The sequence below is a fragment of the Osmerus mordax genome, chromosome 3 (genome assembly GCF_038355195.1).
Source record: "Osmerus mordax isolate fOsmMor3 chromosome 3, fOsmMor3.pri, whole genome shotgun sequence".
In the NCBI taxonomy this organism is placed as follows: Eukaryota; Metazoa; Chordata; class Actinopteri; order Osmeriformes; family Osmeridae; genus Osmerus; species Osmerus mordax.
In genome coordinates, this window is record NC_090052.1 from 11,327,880 (window position 1) to 11,346,858 (window position 18,979).

At 41.1% G+C, this 18,979-nt stretch overlaps 1 protein-coding gene across 1 annotated transcript in view; it reads right to left on the minus strand.

Moving 5' to 3' along the window:
* The window catches only part of cacna1ia (calcium voltage-gated channel subunit alpha1 Ia), a 275,083-nt gene that overhangs the window by 75,691 nt on the left and 180,413 nt on the right, over window positions 1-18,979 (minus strand). The window lies entirely within an intron of this gene.

An 18,979-nucleotide genomic window follows, 5' to 3' on the forward strand; every position in this document is an offset into this window, starting at 1 on the left:
TAAGGATGGATTTAAAGTATTAAAAAAATATTTTTAATCAATATCATCAGAATCTTTGTGAGAGCAGGAACAGTGGCGGCTGGTGAAAATTATTCTAGGTGGGGCTGTGAAATATTCAGTCAATTCAGTAACCATCCTAATACAATTGAACACAAACTGCAGGATACAAGTGCTCTGAGAAATAGTAATTGTTTAATTAATGCACACAGCTATAAGCAAATGTCCACATTTGTGGACAATAGGTATTATCATTACACTCAGTTCAGAAATATTGAAAACCACAGACACATGGGCACTTGAGCCACTCTCCCTGGTAATATTAGGAAACACAACACAACTTTTACTGTAAGACTAAATATTAATGATTTATAGATATATTGCTCTATATTGCTAGATGACACAAACATGCGTGTGTTATTATTTGTACATTAATTTTGCCCTTCTGTCTTTCTAAGTGACAAACTTCTCAATGTGCCTGTACTTATCCACTTCTTTGTTGTGTTTCCTCACCCCAATCCGGTGACCTCCGTCCAGTTGCGTAGCGACAGTGGCGATTTTAGACTCTTTTTAGGGGTGCTCAAGCACACCTAAATTTCATCTCAGCACCCCTACAAATAATAATAATAAAAAATTCAAAACTTTGTATTATATAAATTATTATTTTCTTAGAATAAGTTTGAGTGCTCTGACGTGTTAAAACAATGTTTATTTATTGTTGACACATCATTATCAGTTCATTTGATGCTGGTAGTTCATGAAGAAAGGGACTTTCTTAGTTTTTTCCATTCATTAAATATTTTGCATAATAATACATAAATGTATTCATTGTTATACAGTGAAATTAGTGATTTATTAGCAAGGGGATTTAACACTTTTGCAAGGCTCTGTATCCATGTCACATTCTCATTGGGGCCTGAGCTCCTCTAAAGGTCTGATCCTAGAATCGCCCCTGCGTAGCGATATTGACTCTGCCTAGCATGGCTAGCTTGATTGTACTCTCCATGTGTGCCTTTGTAGCCTACACCCGTGTTTTTTTTCTTTTCTCAGATAAATGTTTCATGTCCTTAACTCCTGTAACAGTCCATGCTGTATCTGTTCCGAATGTTTTAAAAAGCAAGCACGGGAAGCAAAATAAGGCATTGACATGACTGCATCCAGCTAGCCAGGCCTTTCTGTTGTACCAATTGCGGGAGAACCCTCTTGTGTATGATTTACCTTTTTCGTTCGCCTGTTGAGTAATTTTGATGTCAGGTTGATCTGGGCCAAGCTCTTTTATTTTTATTTTCTCCACTAAAGTTCTACTCTTAAAGGGGTCATTGACAGTTTTTTGGGGTATTTCACACTGTTCCTCAAGGTCTCCGAATAGGGTATGTAACATTGGTTGGGTGCTGTTCTATGAGCCCTGAAGCATCCTGTGAAATAGCCCTGTGAAAAAACAAGAGGTTTTCTACTTTTATGGTATGCTCATGAATATATAGATGAGCGGCGCGCTGATTGGTTGGTTTACAACGAGTGAAGCTGCGGAGTAAAGACGCAACACGGCCAACAGCACTCACTGAAACATCGAAGGTGGAGACTTGAAATAAACACATACAAATAAATCTATTGTGTCTACACAACACTGTTTTCAACAGATTGACTAGATATCATGTGAAATGATAACGTTAGTTGTTTCCACTTCTGTTTCTTGACGCAAACGGGATCGACTTAGGTGGGTAACGTTAGCACTACAGCTTAGAAGACAAACTATTGTGATTTTGTGATACAGTTGCACAATCACCAAAGAGTATAGAAGAGTATTTATTACATGAAAAAGAAAATCTAAAACACTTTTCACCAGGGAGGGTGGCGCCCGAGCGCTCTCTATTGACCAGCCGCCACTGATCAGGAACAATCTAGAATGTGTGACGCCATTTCAAATTGCATGATTTTAGATTATAGGCAGTGGCATTTAAATGCAATAATCTAGCCTTTTGAAAAGTACCGTATTTCTTCGATTAAACGCTGCAGCGTTTATTACACAATGATCATTTTTGGTGCAGCGTTTATTCAAGGTCACCGTTTATTCGAGGGCGGCGTTTAATTAGATATTTAGTGAATTGTAGCTGCAGTGCGACCATAGACAAACAAAGAATAGACAAGGTCAAACACAAAGCCTAGTGTAAAAATTGAAGCCGCGTGTGTGTCTACATTGTGTAGAAATCTGAAGCAGCGTTCCGAAACGTTCTTATACTTTAGCTTTCAAACAGAAAGCTACGCAGAAGGCACTCACCAGCAGCAACAGATCTGTAGCACGCAAAATTGGGATTGATGAAAGGCGAATTTGTGAGTGGTGAAGTCAGCTACCTCGCTATATTGTACATGTAATTGTCGCAATTACATTATAATAATGTATAATTTGTATTCAACCAATGTCATCATTTAGAATTCTATCATTGAATTCAGTATTATTAAGTGACTTTATTTGGTAAAAGTAAAGTGCCTTTATTTTGAAGGCCTTTTGGGACGCTCGTGAGTGAGAGAGTCGACAAGCTAACAGCAAGCGAAGCACGGACAATTTAATGCTCCAATAAAAGTTTAAGGTTGTTATAGCAGATGTTACTTGTGATGGGAAGTTTGGATCATTTTACTGAGTCGGTTCTTTTAATTTCGTTCAGTAAAATGAACAAATCTTTTTTCGAGTCATTCGAAAATGTATCATATTCTCATGTATATGTTAGTGCATGTAAACCAGCTGATACTAATTTAGAAAAATTCCTGCAATAAAATAATGCATCATGACAGTTTGTATGATGTGAAATTGTCATTTATTATCACACTAGCATTTAATTATCACAGCAAACAATTACACTGCACTGAACTGTAAGTAGCCTAAAGTAGAAAAAAGTGAAAATAACAAAACCTGTAACTATTACTTGTGAACGAATATCATTCACGTCTTACTAATCATAGTCACGCGAAAGTGAATGAGGTAAACAAATCCTTTTGTTTCCTCTTCTGAGCCTATGCAGGTCACGTGAAAAATTATCCAAAGACTGGTACCCGAAAGAAGGAACGAATCGTTCACCTCCCGACCGTGTCTTCGGATCACTAGGTACGTTCGACATGGACAGACTTCATGCAGCGCCGCAGCCGGCTGCAGGCGGCTGACTTAAAACAGTGAATTCTGGTTAGACTTTTTGTCCGACTTGAGACGGCGCCGAGGCTAGGTCACTGTGATGTAGCAATAAAAGTACCGTGAGATCGATTCGAGAACTGCCGGCTCTGTAGCCGAGCGCATTTTCTCAAAAGCAACTGCACGGGTTCTAATGACGACACAGCTATTTCATGATTGGCCAGACTCACACACGACAATTTTGACGCATTTTTGTAATTATTCTGACACCTTCAGTTTCGCCAATGCTCAAATCTGGACCAAACTGTTTAATTGAATGAAAAATGTGTTGAAGAAAGGGTTTTAGTCCGCCTCTTCACTAACGGAAAGACTAAGTTTAATTATAAATAAAGTCAAGTAAGCAAACAGCGCTTGATCAGCCATGACTGACGTCAACGCAACCACAAGAAGCTGGAATGTCCGACCTCACAGAGCCGTTTTTAACTCGTCCCCGACTGCAAGCGGCCGGTCGTTTCATGCAGCCGCAGTCCATGTCGAACGCACCTAATGTTTCGTTCTTCTGCCAACTGAGTCTTCGGATCAATGATTCGTTCATCTGCCGACCGTGTGTTCGGGTACGAGTCTTTGGATCATTGTTCATGTGATCTGCATAGGCTCAGAAGAGGAAACAGAAAGGATTTGTTTACCTCATTCACTTTCGCGTGACTGCTAGGTTTAGTATAGTAACACGTGAATGAGATTTGTTCACAAGTGATAATTACAGGTTTTGTTATTTTGACTTTTACATTTTTTTTATTTGCTTTACAGGATCTTTAACCCTTGTGCTGCCTTCGGGTCACATGACCCAAAGGTTCACAACGAACCATCATTGTGTTTACCCAATTTTACCCATTAAAAAAACTAATAAAAGCATTTTCTTTTAACCTTCGCAATGTGGGGGGTCTGAGACAGCCCGACGGTTAAAAGAAAATGCTTCACTTGGTTTTTGTATGCGGTAAAGTTGTCACAATACGACGGTGGGTCACAATGATCCAAAAATAACACAAGGGTTAAGCTAATGTGGTCTTTATTTTCTCGATATACTGTGGGTTTAGTTTTCACGATGGATTTGGAGAAGAAGCTTCAAATAAACCTGTAGCAAGAAAGCCACTTGTGTCTGCCAGTCAGGCCCGGATTGGCTAATCGGGAGCACCGGAGAATTCCCGGTGGGCCGGTCAGTTTTTTTGGCCGCGAGGGCCGGTGTTGTCATGGCACTGGGTTGAAACATGGATGCTGTCCCTAGACTGCCTGCACTCACAGCAGCCCCGCTCTTTTTATTTATTATTTTCTCGCAGCCCCACTCTCAGAGTGCAGCCTGCAGGTTAATGATGACGTGATTATCTTTTGATTCCGTGGCCCCGCCCCCGACGAAGGCACCTTGGTCAAAATAAAAAACATCAGAAACAGAACGCGCAAAGGCGGCGCTAAAACGGCCCCAAAAAACTAACAAAGAAAGCTAAAGAAGGGACATTCTACCAGAAACGTACATCATCTGTCTTGGAAATGTTACAGTGAATAAAACTTGTATAATCCAAAAATGACAAAAAATGACTAAATGGGTGATTTCTGTGAGTTGCGCCTTAAAAGGAATATGTAATTTATTGCCCTAGGACAGGGCCTGACAAATGAATGATACTGTTTCTTTTTATTACCTTAATTGCATATAATATGTATTTAAAACATGTCACAGTAAAACATTTTATAAATACATTACATTACAAACATACACTATGAATGTACAGCTTTTTATGCTTTTATGACTAGCGTTTTGAATATGTTCCCTCTTAAGGGCTATGCCTGCATTAGAGATAGCATTTTGATGAAATAAATTGCAATACATATAATTCTAATATGTATAAACTTTGAGTAATAATGGCGGTAATTATTTCAATTTATACAGATTACAGTTAGATGGCTCCAGTTAGTGCAGCTGAGAGAAAAAGGCAATGTCAGGCACGACGAAATGCAGATCCTGAGAGACAGGAGAAACATCTTCAGAAAGAAAGGGAGAGATGGAGGCAGAAAAAGGATAGGAGGAAAAGTGTTCATGAGTTGAATGAGCGAGACCAAAGACATAGACGAAAATTATGGAGAGAGCAACAGAAAAGATCTAGGCTCAAGAGAGAGGCCACAGTTCCACAGCCAGGGCCAGAGCCAGGGTTTTCAAGGTTAGAAACGATTACCAACAACTACACAGTAACTTAATAGAGTAGTGTAAGCTTTTATTGACTGTTAATGGTTGTGTGACAGTATGTGTGATATGTTGCAGACAAAAGATAGAGGGGCGAAAGCATTCCAAGAAAGAGAGGAAGAAACTCCAGGACAAAGTGAAAGAGCTACAAGAGGCCTTAGCAGCTGAAAAAATAGAAAAAGAGCAATATAAAAAAAGGTTCCAATGGGCGCTGATGAGGTCAGGGTCTCCAGCAACAAAAGCAAGATATGAGAGACCAAGAAACACTCCAAGTGCAAGGAAATCCATGTACCAAGAAGCATTGATTGGACACCTACAGCAACACCTTCAACAAGCAGGTAACAGTCAGGAAAGAAGACTGATCAGTACCTTGGTGACAGGGAACATTGTAAAAGAAATACAGGTTACAGAAATATGCTCAAAGTACCCTGGCTTTACCCAAAGGCGATGGAAGTCAGTAGGAGGGAATCCATACTCCTTCTCAAGAAAGAAATGTGTCCGCATGGAAGAGGTATACAAAAACGACGTAAGAACCTTTTAGACCAGAGACGACATCAGCCGTGTGACAACGGGGGAAAAGCAGACCGTAACACAAGCCAAGGTCAGGATGCAAAAAAGATTCCTTGTGGACACGCTGAAGAACCTGCACAAGAAATACTTGGCAGAGAATCCAAGAAAATCAGTGTCCTATTCTCTGTTTCGCCGACTACGGCCCTATTGGGTTGTGCACCCAACTCTTTCTGATAGGGAAACATGCTTGTGCAAATTGCACGAGAACTTGGGCTTTGTAGCTCAAAAGCTTTGCAGCATGAAGTTGCTTAACACCTCTGATCTGGAAACGTTAATGACAGAGATCTGTTGTGACCAAACCAAGAGAGAGTGCATGTACAATGACTGTGGGAAATGCAAAGAGAAGAACGTCCCATTGCTCATGGAATTTGAAGGCTCCTCCCGGGTGCCATACATGCAGTGGGTCACAGATGCCACAACAGGACAAACAAAGGAAAACATTGAAACAACCTTCAAGAAGACAGTCAAAAAGGAGGTTGAGATCATGCTTGATGATCTCATCGAGCTCTTCAACGGCAAGCTGGTAAAATTCAAACGCCATGCATTCAACATCCGACAACAGTACAGATACTGCAGGGAACTGAGGAGGAACATGGCTGAGAATGAAAGTATGATACGTGGACTTTTCTGATCCAGGCAGTGCGCTTTGGTGCATCCCATGAGCAAGCAACACTGCACACTGGAGTTTTATATGTAGGACCAGCTGCTGAACCACTCTGCTTCAGCACCATCTCGCCATCACTTCTAAAGGGGCCCCCGGCAATATGGGAGCATCTAAGCCCCATTCTGTCTCATGTCAAGAACGTCTTTCCTGCTGTCACAGTGGTCCATTTCTTTAGCGATGGACCTTGCACACAGTACTGCCATAAGGGGAACTTTTACCTATTCACCTCCCTCCTCCACAAAAAAGGATTCCAAGCTGGGACGTGGATTTTTTTTAGGCCAGCCATGGGAAAGTGGCGCCAGATGGGGTTGGAGGTGTAGTAAAGAAGTGTGTGGATCGCTTGGTGAGTCACGGACGCGACATCAAAAGTGCAATGAATCTGTTTTGAGGCCTTGGTGCACACAGGCACCACTGTTAAACTGTTCTTTATCAGTGATGTGTCCATCAACAGGGCAATGAAGGACATGCCAGACAGCATCCTTCAAGTCCCATCCACGATGAGGATACACCAGGTTGTCGCTACTGTGGTGGAAATTTGGAATACAGTTATAATGTGTGTGTTTTATATATGAGGAATGTGTTTTAAGGGAAGTCTAAAAGTTGGTTAAGAAGCTTGATACAGTGAAAGTTGATTCAACTCATTTGGTAGAGATGCCACCTGTAGTTTTATAACACCTAACTACGAGACGTGAAGTCTAGGGACGGGAAGTCTGGGTGACCTGGGAGAGTTCTTGTCACCTGGGGAGGAAGAGAAAGCTGGGAACTGATAAAGCTGCTCTGACCCTTCCTGTTGCATGGGTGGTGTTAATTAAATACTTGTTTGAAGTTGCCCACACAAAGGACAGTTGACCATTTGACTGATCAACTTCTGTGGCTTTAGTATCTACTGATTTGGGGAGAGATGCCACATCAAAGAACTGTGGGACAAATGGTATGGAGATGTATTGTTTCAAACTGTCACTGAGTTGAGTTAGCCAATCACAGAGTTTGCTACATTGATGGATTGACCTTATAGAATGCCATTTGATCTAAAGTTTATATAAGGTAGCGTTTATGATTGTTCTTCATCACTCTTGCGAACGATCTGTGGCTAGCACCTCCTTCGTTAGACTGATCACAAAGTACTTTGTTAAATCTTATGCTAATGTACAAGCTAAATAAATTAAATTGAAACCGCCATCTCTTGACTATTCAAATCTACACAGTGCCACTAGAATTATTCCACAACATTTTGGTGCCAAAATCCGGCATCCTCGTCTGCTCAGCGTATCTCGGACAAGGACTCCCTTAGAAAAGGTGATCTGATCAATCCGGCATAGCCGCCTTTACCTCTATCCAAAATTTACAGAGAAAGCGGGACCGATTCGGGGGGGGGGGGGGGGCTTGGCTGGTTGCGCTGTTGCTGACGCGGGATCCTGAAAGAACCGGTGAGATATTCTTTTTGGCCTCTGTGTGATTGAATTGTCTAAATGGGTGTCGTAATAGACTATTGTCAATAATTCGGTTAAGTTAGTAATCAGGCAGAGACCGGAGGAGAGCTGTGTCCTGTACGTGCAAGTCGTACAAATTGGGAGAACGTTGGAACGTTGGTCCCGTTACGTTAGAGTCGTACAAAAAGCATGCAGGAAACGTGCTGACGAGTGCATAAAGGGTAATAATTCACACGTGATATCGTGCTGTGTGTCTTTAAGGCCCTGGGTAATTGGGTCAGGAAGTGTATTGATTTCTGAGTCCCAAGGGTAAAATGGTAAAAAGTATACTTTAGAGTAAATTGGTAAAGATTAAATTGGTAAAGAGGAATTGGTAATCACTAGTGTTTAAAAAAAAAAAATGGGAAAAAAGGGAAGAAGGCCTGAATTATGAAATGTCAAAGTTAGTAACGCGCGTGTTCATTTTTGTTTTATATGTTTTTTGAGGTTAAAAGAAGTGAGAGTAACTAATGTGTCAGATTAAACGTTACATACAAATTACAAACATAACATTTTTATTATTTTTCTTTTGTTTGATTATTTGTAATTTACGATTAGGAGTATATTTTCATTGAAAAGTTGTGTTATTGGTAAATATAAGTGTTGGGAAAAACTGAGGAGAGAAGGGGATAATTATTTGATTTTACTTTGTTTGTTTCTTTCACGAGGTAAAACATGGGTTGTGGTTCAAGCAAGAATGATGGTCTGGGGATAGATTTATCCTGTCCAAATATCAATTACATGAAACGAAATTATGGCAACAGTAGTTTATCACAAATTTCTGTTTGGGTAGATGATTGTGGGTTTCCAGAGGAAGGGTCTTTTTCTCTTAAACAACTTAGAACATTGAAATTCAGTCTTACCCAGAAAGAGGAAGAGACTAAAGATTGTTTTTTAAAACGAAATAGATTTCAGGCAGACTGGAAAGCTTTCGGTGAATGGAATCAAGAAGGTTTATTACGAGAACAGAGTAGGATAGGGACAAATTCACCTATTTCTCAATGTTTCAAAGTTCGCGACTCAGATCTTCTGGTTGGCCCACTGCGAGCACCTCCAGCACCTCCAGCACAAGCAGCACAAGCTCCAGGACCAGTCCTGGTACCAGCCTCAGCACCGCCACCGCCTCAACAGCCAGCTGACCAGGATCTATAGGGTGATCCTGCCGCCGTTGTCCAGGGCGTACTTCTTCAGCCCGATCTGCAGCAGCAGATCCATTATCTACAGGCCCTGCAACGACTGCAGCAGCGATACCAACCACAACCGCTAGCAACGCCAGCGCTGATTCCAGAGATGGGATATGCTACAGGTAGCACACCTACGATTAGCCCACCACCAGAATATCGACCACTTTATCCTTCCGTTCTGGAACGTTACGTAGAGGGACCGGAAGAAGATGGTAGACAGTCTCCCTACCACACGAGATCTGAAAAAAAAATACCAGCGTGCTTTCGTGGGGAATGATGAATCTCCGGACTTACTGTTAGCTATGGTAGAAGCGCCCGGAGCGAACGGAGGGATATACCAAAAACGCTCTGGGCTCAGGGTAAATATGATGTGGGTTTAATTAAAAGCATGGAACCTATTGTGATTATGCCTAAATCGGATTTTAGGCCTTGCGTGCACCAATATCCTTTGAAACGGGAAGCAATTGATGGCATAACGCCAGTCTTCCAGTCACTTTTGAAAGCAGGGGTGATTGTACCTTGCAGGGGTTCTACAGTTCAAACACCAATATTTCCTGTAAAGAAAATTAGAGATGAGGGGCAGCCTACTGAATGGAGATTTGTTCAAGATTTAAAAGCAGTAAGTAACGCAGTGTTTCCAAGAGCTTCAAATGTTGCAAACCCTTATACAATTTTAAATCAAGTTCCAGATAATTGTGGTTGGTTTAGTGTTGTAGATTTAAGCAATGCATTTTTCAGTGTGCCTGTTCACACTGATAGCCAATTTTGGTTTGCTTTTTCATTCAACGGTAAAACTTATACATGGACTCGAATGCCACAAGGCTTTGTGGACAGTCCAACGTATTTTCACGAGGCGTTGAATTTGTGATTTGTTGAAACTTACAGAAGGTACAGTAATATTACAATATGTTGATGATATATTATTGACAAGTCCGACTAAAGAGCAATGTGAAAAGGACACTGTACAACTGTTGTGTCATTTGGAAAAATGTGGCCACAAAGCTAGCGCTTCAAAATTACAGTTTGTACGAGAAAAGGTGATTTTCTTGGGTCACGAATTGACGAAAGAGGGAAAGAATCTCTCACAAAAGAGAATTGCTGCTGTGCAATCGATTCCTAAACCTATTACTGTTAAGCAGATTAAAAGTTTTCTGGGGATGACGTCTTATTGTAGAACGTTTATAGTAAACTATTCTGTGCTCGAGTCCCCACTGAGTGCTTTGGCTCATGGTATTGGGCTGGGGGCGCATGACAAAATCACGTGGACTCCTGAGGCAGAGAATGCCTTCAGGGAGGTGAAATTAGCATTGCAAACCAGCCCTACTTTGGGGTTACCTGATCAAGAAAAACCTTTCACACAGATGGTTGATGTGAAAAATGGCTTTATGGTTTCAGTTTTGTTACAGAACCATGGTGGAAAGCTGAGACCAGTAGCATACTTTTCAGCAAAGTTGGATCCTGTAGCAGCAGGATTGCCTATTTGTTTGAGAGCCGTGGCAGCAGCAGAAAAAGCTGTGCACGCTTCACGCGAGTATGTTGGATATTCTGATTTGACTTTGATGGTCCCACATGCTGTAGCTATGTTGTTGTTGGAACTAAAGACCTGCCACCTGTCGGCTGCGAGATGGCTGAGGTATAATACGTGTTTGTTGGATATGCCAAACATCACGGTTAAACGTTGTAATGTGCTTAATCCAGCTACTCTCTTTCCGATTGAAGGAGATGGGGAACAACATGACTGTGTGGCTACAGTTAATGAAGTTTGTTCACCAAGAGTGGATTTAAGGGATACACCTATCCCTAACGCTGAATGTGAATATTTTGTTGATGGTTCGGCGTCTAGAAATCCAGATACAGGGACGAATCAAGTTGGGTATGCAGTGGTCACTTTGCATGCCACTGTGAAATCAAACTCATTACCAGCGAATTTATCTGCCCAGGTTGCGGAATTAATTGCGCTGATTGAGGCCTGCAAGTTAGCTAAGGGAAAGGTAGTTAACATATTTACTGATAGTCGATATGCATTTGGTGTTACACATGACTTTGGCATGATATGGAAGCATAGGAAGTTTCTTACTTCCTCGGGAAAGCCAGTGGCACATTACCGATATGTGTCGGAATTGTTAGATGCTTTGCAATTACCAGAACAGATTGCTGTATGCAAATGTGAGGCTCCCACTAACAATACGGATTACATTTCACAGGGAAACGCCAGAGCAGACGCTGCGGCTAAAGCAGCTTCTAGATTACCTGTATGTAATGATGTGATGACTTGTATTCGTTTTGATGTTGGTCTGTGTTTACAGGACGTGAGAGATGGGGAGATGGCATTGCCATGTCCAGTTAACCCTAATTTGACAACTTTAAGTTTGCAGGACATTCAGACTTGGGCCAAACCACCAGAAAAAGCCCTTTGGAAAAAGGAAGGATGTGTGAATAGAGATGGAGTTTGGTATGGTCCAGATGAAGGTCGCGTGCTTAAACCATGTTTACCTAAACATCTGTTTCGATATTTTGCTCAGTTGACACATGGGAAAGATCATGCCTCTAAAGGTGGTATGATATCAAGCATGCGTCAATTTTGGCATACAAGAGGATTTGTTATGTATGCACAGTCATTTTGTCAGAAGTGTCTCATTTGTGTTACGAGTAACATAGGCAGAGGAATTCAAACACGACAGTCTTCAAAGCCAAGTCCAGAGAAGCCATTTGAGTATTTGCAGATGGATTTTATTGAATTGAACCCTAGCGAGGGGAAGAAATATTGCTTAGTGATTGTTGATATGTTTTCCAAGTGGGTTGAAGTTTTTCCAAGCTCAAAGGCTGATTCAGGTGCAGTCGTGAAAGCTTTGATAACTGAGATAATACCAAGATGGGGTATTCCTTCGAGAATAAGTAGTGATAATGGTTCACACTTTGTTAATGATGCTATTCGTAAGCTAAGCAGTTATTTTGGTATCGATTTGAGACAACACTGTGCTTATCACCCAAAGAGCGGGGGTGCAGTTGAGTGAGAAAACGGGACTTTGAAAAATAAGTTGATGAAATGTTGTAAGGACACGGGATTGGCATGGACGAAGGCTCTCCCGATTATCTTATTACAGATGAGGGCTAGAGTTAGACCCAAATATGGATTGAGTCCATTTGAAATCCTGTTCGGCAGGCCGCCGAATACAGGGATTGGGCCAACAAGAGGTCAGTTGCCTACGACTGACCAATGTGAGGATGTAATTCTTAATTACTGTGCAACCTTGTCGTCTGCTTTATGTGATATCCACAGACAGGTGAAGGAGGCTATTCCTCATCCGGTGATCGGACCGCTGCATGATTTGATACCAGGGGACCTGATCGTGGTGAAGGACCTGAAACGCAAGTCCTGGAGGAACCCAAGGTGGACGGGGCCATACCAGATTCTCCTGACGACCAATTTGGCGGTTAAGATCGAGGGAAGAGCAACGTGGATACACGCTAACCATTGTAAGCGTGCACCTTGTCTGGAGACGGAAGCAGAGGATACACGTTCTGCGTAGTACCAAGGAAATTTCTGAGCTGTACGCAAAGTGCAGTGTCGTTGAAAGTTGCCCTGAGCAATTTGATCATCGTTTGCAATCGGTTCGACTAAACTACACCGCCTGAAAGAAGTTTGCCTACAGCCAACTGGAGATGGTCACTACGGATGCACGACCATGGCATCCGTTCCGACAACCTGGACTTTGTGGTATACGGGGTGCAGTGGGTTTTGTCTTGGGAATGGCATTTCTTATTGTATTTTCGCTTTTGTATTTTAATAAAAGTATGCATGATTCTAATGATACCATGACAATAGATGCAATGACTTCAACTGTTTCACCTGCAACGTTCCAGATGTTGAAAAGTGATGAGAGAGAAGTTGTAGATGAAATAGAATCGGAGATTAAGTTTAATTCTTGGTATAAATTAGCAACATATTCTGTAAAACAAATTTTAGGCAAAGAACACCCACCATGTGTGTATTGCCAGCCACTTAAGGATGTTCCACTGATTATGCCAGCACCATTTAATTCAACTAGTTGTTATGATTTTAATTACCATGGAATTATTTCAGGTTACATTGGTAATACAAGATGTGTGGACAGTAGTCACCTGGTTTTGTTCAGGAATTGTCCAGTCTGTCCCACTAACTGCTATCATTACCAGAGTTCTAGTGCCTGGTATTTAAATTCCAATCTAGGATGTGCAGCAGTGCGTCCTATGCTTACTGGACCAATTGAGAACGAGGGAACGGAAGATGTTCTGATTGATTTTGTTATAGTTCCAGGGCAGAAGTTTGAATGTTTCGAGAAAAGTTCCGATATTGTTAAAACAGTATTCGTGGGGAACTTTAGTGAAGGGAAAGTAAAGATTGGAACTTGTGGACATACTTGGGTAGTAAATCCAGACTGTGAGGCGATGCAGTTTAGAGATGTTAATGGGACTTTACACCCTTGTTACAGTTTTGGAGCCTCTGTTCGTGTGGATAGTGAGGGAAAACATCATGTTCCACCACCTTCTGGCCCATTGGTATATCCAGGACACGATATAGCTGATGTATTTTGGTATTGTGGGGGTAGAATTAGATCACGTTTACCAGAAGGATGGGTGGGAGTGTGTGCTAAGGTGATGTTAGTTAGTAAGACATTGATTAGGCCTTTAGGTAATGCGACGGTTGGATCAGTCAGACAGAGACGAGCTGCTCCTGTTGGATCTTTTGATAGTGGAATTTACATAGATGGGATTGGAGTGCCAAGAGGGGTGCCTACGGAGTTTAAAGCTAGAAATCAGGTAGCTGCAGGATTTGAGTCATTCTTTTGCGTACAGTGTGGTGTTAACAAAAATGTGGATTGGATTAATTATATATACTATAATCAGCAACGTTTTATTAATTACACGGTGGATGCGATTTCTGGGTTGACAGAACAATTGGCTAAGACTTCAGAGATGGCATGGCAAAACAGGATTGCTCTAGACATGTTGTTGGCTGAAAAAGGAGGTGTTTGTGTACTTTTCAAGGGTACATGTGGTACGTACATTCCCAATAATACAGCGAGTGATGGGTCGGTCACTAAAGCATTATCAGGCATGCGTACTTTGGCATTGGAATTGTCAGAAAATTCTGGTTTTGATGATTCAAAAGGGATCTGGTCATGGATTGATGGATCTTGGGAAATGTTTGGTAAATGGAAGGCAGTTTTTTTGTCTGTACTGTGTGGGGTAGGTGTCATTTTGCTGATACTGTTATTTTTGGGTTGTTGTCTGTTTCCCTGTATAAGGAAGATGGTTGAAAAGACAATGGCTAAATCGTTTGCAGTTCAAATGATGAACTATAGTCCCTCAGAGGATTATGATTGGGTTCCGCCATTTGAGGATGAAGAGGCTAATATGTGCAATATGTGATTTCTAATGTTCTTTTGGAGGATATTTTGATTAAAGGGGTTACGGTTATTTTCTTATCTGTACATGTTCAGTGTGGATGTTTTTATTGAGTTAGTTGCATGCTTATGTTAATGTTTGAATTGTATTTTTCTTAATTAACTGTTTGGGTTTATGGTATTGTAAAAAAAAAAGTGGAATTGTGGTGGAAATACAGTTATAATGTGTGTGTTTTATATATGAGGAATGTGTTTTAAGGGAAGTCTAAAAGTTGGTTAAGAAGCTTGATACAGTGAAAGTTGATTCAACTCATTTGGTAGAGATGCCACCTGTAGTTTTATAACACCTAACTAGGAGACGTGAAGTCTAGGGACGGGAAGTCTGGGTGACCTGGGAGAGTTCTTGTCACCTGGGGAGGAAGAGATAGCTGGGAACTGATAAAGCTGCTCTGACCCTTCCTGTTGCATGGGTGGTGTTAATTAAATACTTGTTTGAAGTTGCCCACACAAAGGACAGTTGACCATTTGACTGATCAACTTCTGTGGCTTTAGTATCTACTGATTTGGGGAGAGATGCCACATCAAAGAACTGTGGGACAAATGGTATGGAGATGTATTGTTTCAAACTGTCACTGAGTTGAGTTAGCCAATCACAGAGTTTGCTACATTGATGGATTGACCTTATAGAATGCCATTTGATCTAAAGTTTATATAAGGTAGCGTTTATGATTGTTCTTCATCACTCTTGCGAACGATCTGTGGCTAGCACCTCCTTCGTTAGACTGATCACAAAGTACTTTGTTAAATCTTATGCTAATGTACAAGCTAAATAAATTAAATTGAAACCGCCATCTCTTGACTATTCAAATCTACACAGTGCCACTAGAATTATTCCACAACACTACCTCTCCTGGGCAGATGGTGTACTGGGATGTGAGCTGCATGTGCACTGTAGACAAGATTCTACAGAGCACATGCTATAACACCAAGGCCTTCAGCTTTGCCACACCAAGCTCACCACCACCAACAGAAGAAATTGAATGGGGTCCAGAAGTGATAGAAAAGTGGTGTCTAATAAAATATGATAGAGAGGTCTACTCAGCCATCATTACTGCCATTGATGATGTTCAGGGCCCCGTTCGTCGTAAGGGTTGAAGCTAAGTTAATCAATTGTCCCTTTAGCCCGTTAACATTAGCGAGATGAGTGAGAATAGCAAATATCGGTTTGTCAACGGCTGATTCGCATCCAAATCATGTGGTTAATTTCAATCAGGCTAAACTTATCAGGGAAATTGCACGTGCACGTCCTACTTCAAAAGGCAGGAAAGGTCGATCACCAAAACCGTGATTTTCTAACGGTATGAAAGAGAGAGCGGTGATAGGCTATTCTCGCCATCCGAGCAAACTATTATAATGAGTCTCTATAACACAATAAGCATATATTATCATGGCTAAGTCAAACACCGCCACCGCTGCCAGAGCAAGACAAGCAGCTTGGCAAAAAATTGCCAATAAGCTAAATGCGAAAGTTTTGGGGAAATGTATAGGCTCATTTTAAGTGCCTCATTACCCCAATCAATCAGATCACATTTCTTTAAATGTGCCTGCTGGTATAGGCTTAATGGAAATTAATAATCGAATGAGATCTTGCTAGCAAAAATAATGATCTCAACTCTTCTCAGAATAAGTAGGCTAGATAAAAACAAGGCCAAAGAGTATCTAATTGATACGAATTCATAGACAATTATGAGGATATACTGCGCTTATATCATGTAGGCCTACTATATATGTGCATGTAGGCCTATGTGTAAATCCCTCTTTGATTTAATTGACTGGGACATGGCCAGGGAATATGATGAATTGATTCATCAGCTGGTTAAGCGCCAAGTACACTTTTCTTACAGCAACGCATGCTGCGGCTTTGCCAAGGTTTTCTGCATCGCCTATACTGTATAAAAATGTAGCCTATAGCCTACCTGACGCAAAAAACCTCAAGGCTATGCAGTCTGAAGAACAGTTAAAGTTTCAAGTAGCTTTATTGTCAATTTATTCACGTCAAGACATAAAAAGGAATTGATATGACGTTTCCCACTCTCCCACAGTGAAACATATAAAAAGCACAGGCACAACAGATAAGACAAGACATTTCGTAAAACATAGCGTTACATATTCACATACAGCAGCATAACCTCATAATAAAGCATAAAGCTTGCTGCGGCGTGTGATATTTGCAATGTACGGCCCGAGAAGGTCTTGCAAATAAATGAGTCCTTGTCGGCTGAATCGATATCGCTCAAACAAGAACTCATCCGTGTGAAATAAAGGATCTTGGCAATCGCGAAGAACTCTATTGGTATGGAAAGCTAATCGAACTAAAATATAGCTCCTTGGTCAACTGGGTCTCTCAAAAAGGGAGCTGCCATGTTATTTTCCGGGGGTGTGGCAAGCTTATCCAGCTACACTTACGTTAGCCTGCTCTGGAGCAGGTTAGTGCTAATTGATATGTTACTATGGTGATTTATCGAAAGTTGCTTCCACGAACCAAAAAGAGGGGCGTTTTTTATCTTAGCCTGAAAATTAGCTCGCTAAACTGCTTAGGGAGCTACGACGAATACCCCCCAGGTAAAAGTAAGATGCATGCACCGTGTAGGAGTGAACCGCTGGTACGTATTTGACGTCATACAATTCATTCCACCTGCTCAGCCTGTAACCAACCATCATCATGAGATCCAAACAGACATTTGGGCATAACTTGCAGAGATTAAAGTGTGTGTGTCAACATAACATAGTTATGTGTTTTTGTATGAGCTAAATACACTAAATGTGCTAAATGCCTAAATGTAATGTAACTTGTATGTAATACATTTATGTAATTCTAATTGTTCATTGTTATGAGTAATGAATGTTGAATGGAATTCCAATGAATTTTAAATGAATTGTTAAATGAAATTTTGATGAATTGTTAAATGTAATTTTGATGAATGTAAGGCAGAGTTTCTGGGTACATGTACAGCCTGTGTCTCTGTAAGGTCAAGAGGTCATGCAGCGAGGCCCCCTCTGAGCAGAATATAGCATGCAGTCCAGACGGGGGAGACAGTGAGGAAAATCATGTACAAATAAGGCTTATGTGATTAACGACCACTTCACCTGCTGAACGTTCTAGGGTGTCAATACATTGACCACTGAAGACCCGTTAAGGAAGCAATTCTGTGCATTCTATATCTGTACTGTCCAACTCATGTATTTAAGCACAACTGAGAGACAAAGTTCTCACTCATGCCATCAGCTCGTCTTGAACTGATTGTTTGATCCGGGCTGCTCGACTAATAAACCCAAGTCAACTCCTTTCCTTTGTCGTGACTCCTTCCGGCATGCCTTCTCCAGAATTTACATCTTATCAATGCATTGTTAAAGTAATCGGTAAAGGGGTCATTGATTGCAGAACCGAATTTACCTTGTCACAGTTGAATAACGACAGTTCATTGGGTAAAATGGACATACAGTGAACCTCAAAGTCCATTTCACACCTCTTTCCTATGCAAATCTCACAATTAAAAAATCTAGCTGTAATTAAATAACGGTAGGTTTTGAAAAAGCCTTTTTTGGCTCTGGTCTGTACCTTGGTCACGCCCCAAAATTTGCTGCGCACTGCTTTGTGTACTTCCACAGAATTACAAAGAAGAACGTTTTTCTAGCATTTTGAAAATGGACTAGGTTAGTAAATGCAGTGTTCCAGGCTGTACAGGGAATGCTGACACTTTTCAGAGCCTTCCTAAGAAACCAAACACTCGACGGGCTGTGATGTTTGTCTATGAGAAGATCCCTGTGCAGTTCGACCCTCAATTACACATTTGCTCGAAACATTTGCTTGAGGACAGTTTTTAAAACCTGGGACAATGTAAAGCAGGATTTGCTATGAAGCTGTTGCTGAAAAGAGGTGCTGTTCCGACCTTATGTTCATCACAACCGCAAGCTGTAGTATGATGTTGTCGCTAACAGTGATTAGCAATGCTAACGTATCCTGCGTGTATCTAGCATCGGTAGAATGTGTGATGATTTAGTTTATTGGCAATGGGGCGGTATTTCATGTTCCTGACTGTGTTTAATTCAAATAAATAACCTGTGTGGTCATGTCAATCTAGAATTCAAGATGCATGTTTGTCCAGATCTATTTTTCAGAAAGATAGCTAAAGCTAACTTTGTTAGCTCTAGCTATTTGAGTTGAATCACGATAGTTTGTTTGCTAAGCTGTAGTGCTAACGTTACCCACCTAAGTCGATCCTGTTTGCTTCGACAACAGAAGTGGAAACAACTAAAGTAATCATTTCAAATGATATCTAGTCAATCTGTTGAAAACAGT